Below are 5,230 nucleotides of genomic sequence, written 5' to 3'. Positions count from 1 at the left end.
ATTCAGATTGACATGTTATACTTTCATAAAATCATATATAATATAACATTTTAAATTATTAATAAATCACAAAAATTTGGACCATCTTAAAAGTTGATTATTGTTCATAATTGTTTGACACACCTTGATTATTTATCATTTCATTTTATGAGTGCGTTGTTAAATGGTGTCTCTCTATTTATAATGTCGAAATCATTACAGTGAATGCAAAAATAATTGATTATTGTTCATAATTGTTCGAAACCCCTCCATTATTTATCATTTCTTTTTATGGGTGCGTTGTTAAATGGTGTCTCTCTGTTTATAATGCTGAAATCACTACAATGAATGCGAAATTAATTGATTATTGTTCATAATTGTTCGAAACCCCTTCATTATTTATCATTTCTTTTTATGGGTGTGCTGTTAAATGGTCTCTCTTTTTATAATACCGAAATCATTACAGTGAATGCAATTTTTTTTTATTATTGTTCATAATTGTTCAAAACCCCTTCATTATTTATCATTTCTTTTTATGGGTGTGCTGTTAAATGGTGTCTCTCTGTTTATAATGCTGAAATCATTACAATGAATGCGAAAAATAATTGATTATTGTTCATAATTGTTTGAAACCCCTTTATTATTCATCATTTCCTTTTATGGGTGCGATGTTAAACGGTGTCTCTCTGTTTATAATGCCAAAATCATTACAGAGAGTGCAAAAAAGATTGATTATTGTTCATAATTATTCGAAACCCCTTCATTGTTTATCATTACATATATGCATATATACATATATACACATATATATATATATATGTATATGTGTGTGTGTGTTATTGTCGACATATAACAACCTTCTCACATACATGTGGCATGAACTCCCGCTATCCTTTTGGCCCTAAAAACTTAGGGAAATGAAGATTTTTTGTGGCTTTTTCATTGTTTACTCTGCCTTCAATTTGTTAATATATTCACTATAAATAATATTATCAGGCATACGATATATTACTTCCAATAAATTTCATATGAGAAATACAACAACATCATTCAACCATTTACTCATTTGAGAAATGAATCTGCATCTTAATACTATATCAACAATATCCACTTTTTAATCACATCACAGTTACATCTTCCACTCATGCATCTCATGCTTCTAATTTCTCTCCTTGTTATATAATGTTTCAAGTATAGATTTGTTTTTCATCATCTATCTCAATGGCATTGAGGGTTTTATTTCAATGATTTGTCTCTCTATATATATTTATATGGTAGCATTTTTATTTTGTTGAAAGATGTTCAATGATGGAATTGTTCACTATCTAATAGAATATCAGCAATATCTAGTTTTCAATCACATCACAGTTACATATTTTACTCCTACATCTCATGCTTTTTGTTTGTCTCCTTGTTATATACAGTTTCAAGTTTTGTGCCTATATGATTATTGTCCATATATATGTATACACATACATATATACACACATATACATATATATGTATATGCATATATATACATGTGTACATGTATGTACATATACATGTGTGTGTGTGTGTCTATATGTATACATGAAAAAAAACACAATAGCATAATATGTTCTATAACGATGGTTCTTTCGAGTTCTCTGGCTATACGGATATTGTCTATATATATTTTTATATGTATATGGACAATAACCACATAGCCACAAAACTTGTTGTAATCAACAACAATTTCCTTATTCAAGGGCAGTCATTCAGATTGGTACACACTGAATAACTAAATTCTTTTTACAATCAATGTTAAATGTTATAAATCTTTCAGTTTAAATTATACTATTTTCAGTAAACCATCATTTCTTTCAATATAGTCACTGTAAATAATATTAATAGCCATATTGGATGTCCAATGACGGTTTATGCTCCTTCGTAGCTACATTATGCAGTGTATATTGATGATTTCTTTGTATGTGGTTTACAGTTTCATTTCAATGCTCTCTTATAGTTTAATGTGCCTATATGTTTATTGTCCACACACACACACACATACATATATGGTTATTGTCCATATACACATACACATTCACACATATACATGTGTGTGTGTGTAGAAGAAAACTAAACAATTCAAATCAATGGAGGACTGCATACTCAATATGACATGAACAACTGCTTCCCACAAAAATTCAAATTTGAAAATTGTTAGCTACCACAATTGAATGCATTGCACATTCGAATTATATTATAAGACAAAATTTTCCATGTCACTTTCATTACAATCCAATTCATTGCATATTTCTGAGTTCTACAAATTCCCTTTGCACATTCCTTAGGTAACTATTTGTTTCCAATATGTATGTATGTTATACATATGCATATGCATATGTAGGTATATGTGCATATGTGCAATTCTATGTACATGTGCATATGTATGTAGGTGGATATGTATATGTATGTACTTATGCATTTGAATATGTATGTATGAATGTGTAAGGATTGTATGCATGTTGTCAAATGTTAAAGACGGTCAAAAATTTGTTCTGCATTCAATAATGTATGGATGATTTGTTGTAACAATGTTACACTACCCTTGATTATTACTGTTTTTTGCAAGCGTGCTAGAGCATCGAGGGAAAAACCATACTTGTTGAAGATCATCATATCAATGTAAATGTGTTTATTAACACACTTCAATTGTTTGGAGATTATGCCTTTAATGCTTATATTTTATATTAATTTGTGTAGATATCTTAGGTAGTTATGCATTTCTTATTAAATGTGTTTCTTAACACACTTTAGTTTGTTTTACATTTTGTTGTGATTGTTATGGCAGGCAATGATGTAGGAGTCACTATGTCGAAAACAACAAGCATTCATCTCAGGTAAAGTCAATATGACTTTACTTTGGCAATGATCTAGTAGACAATGCAATTTGTGAACTCTTTATGTTTCAATTTTTGAATTGTTTGTTTTCAATTTGTTTAAATTCCTCACTTAGTTCATATGTTTCAATCCTCTCTTTGTTGGACCTGTACTTTCGCAATGATCTAGTAGACAATACAATTTTTGATTTGTTTATGTTTCAATTTCTAAATTGTTTGTGTTTCAATTTGCTTAAATTCCTCACTTAGTTCATATTAATGCAAGAAACACACTTAGTTCATATTGATAAAAAAGAAGTACCCTATTTGAGCAAAAAATAAGACAGAGAATTGTCTAATAGTGCCTTAAAAGATGTCTTGTTAGATACTGCCAACAAGGAAAACTTGGCAACTAACAAGATATCATGTAAGGCAATAGAAAATAGTTCTTTGTCTGGTGCCTTTTTACAAATAGGACACTTTCTTTTATCATTTCGATGCAATGACCTAGTAGACATATTAGACACTGAAATCTATATATGATGACTGCAATGTGAACACTTATAATATGATGATTGCAATTTGAATACTTATAATATGATGACTAAAATTTGAATACTTATAAGTGTTCAAATTTCTCACTATCAAAAGAGGACATATCAGTGGCATCTGAATAATCAAATGACATTGATATGGCTTTTTTGATGGTGAGTAATTTGAATAGTTATGTGGCCTTTTTTGACAGTGAGAAATATATGAGATCAGTTCAACTGATATATGAGAAATATCACATCACAAAAAACAAACATATGAGATTGACAACAACACCATCAATTCATTGGAATATGCATCTGAGATATCTGAAAGCAACAAATTTCTGATCACATTACAAAAAATGGAAGTATGTCATTCTATATAATCACATCACAGTTGTATCAAAACTCAAAATTTGTTCTTCGGAGGGCTCACAAAATATAATTCATCTGACTCGATCAATTCTCGATATGGGTATTAAATGGAGGAGGTGTCACAAATCCAACCCCAACGGACTGTGGCCTACTAGGGTCTAGCCCAACAACTTTGTTTTCTTCACTAGGAGGGGTTTGTAAGCAACTTGTTATTTGAGAAAAGAATGCCTGGTTTACACCTGAAGTAAGTTGCATGGTGTCTGATGATCTAGGTGAAGTCCCAACTTGCATAGTATTAATAGCTGCAAAGGTTGGGGACAAGAGGTTCATCATTTCCATGAGAATTTGGTGTCGGATGGGTAGAGGTTCTGCCACTGTGGCCACATCTTTTGTCCTCTTCGCACGCTTTCATCCTCTCCTTCTCAAGCTTTTCCTCTGCATCCTTCTTTTCCTTGTCTTGTCTTCGAATGAACTTGTCTTGGGAATCTTGTAATTTTTTGGCCTATTTTTTCACCCTCATAGCCTCCTTTTCTATCACTTCTTCTTCACATTGTGCCTTCTTTTGTCTCATCTATTCTTTCTTTCATTCTATCAATTCCTCATCTCTTTTCCTTTCAGCCTCCTTATCTTTTCCCCTTTGAATGTACTCATCGGATGTCAAGATCTATGACTAACTATTAAGACGTAGCACCCCTTTCCTACCTCCATGTAAAGATTGAATCATTCTTTGCACTGCAAGTCTTAAGAATTTGCTGATTTGCCTTGGCACTTGCTGCCCATCCTCTTGTGTGCATGGCGCAAACTCAGGTTCGTCTTCACTTATGTGAACTTCGTCTTCACAATCAACACCATCTTGCTGCTCCTAGTTGACTGCATTGGTGAAGTAATGTATCACATCTGTTGGATCAATTTCTGGCAGACTTTCCATGGAAAGCGTTACATCATCACAGTTGGCTGCTTCTTGGGTCCACTCTGGTATGTCAACCTGTGTTGGCAAAGACATTCCTACTGATGTACATTCAAAACCCTCATCTGGGTGGCTGGTTTGTGGGGGTGGACCTGCTTCAGTAGTTTGTGGTGTCAAACTTGTACCTTCAATCGTTGCTTGTGTTCTGCTATGGAGCTCTACAAAATATTGAATGGCTTCCTCATTAAAACCAGCCAACTACAAGCAAGCTTCCGCTGCCATATACTCTAGTTCTTCATCCCTTGAAGCGACATCATGTTCTATTCCAATAGCTAGTTGTATATCAACTACAACCTCAAATGCCTCACTTGGTCTCATATCATTCTATAATGCATTTCGGTTAAGTGGCCAAATCCATGTCCTACAGAAGCCACTGATTATATTAGCTGGTGTCAATGCTTGGGCAAAGGCCTTGCTCGCAAGAGTTGCCAACTCTTCCCTTCCAATTTCAATTTGTGGGAACTTTGACATCCATATACTCCTCTGTTGTTTGAAATAATTCTTAAAAGGTGAGAATACAGAGACATCAAGTG

The sequence above is a fragment of the Cryptomeria japonica genome, chromosome 3 (genome assembly GCF_030272615.1).
Source record: "Cryptomeria japonica chromosome 3, Sugi_1.0, whole genome shotgun sequence".
In the NCBI taxonomy this organism is placed as follows: Eukaryota; Viridiplantae; Streptophyta; class Pinopsida; order Cupressales; family Cupressaceae; genus Cryptomeria; species Cryptomeria japonica.
Note: the sequence above shows the minus strand (reverse complement) of the source record.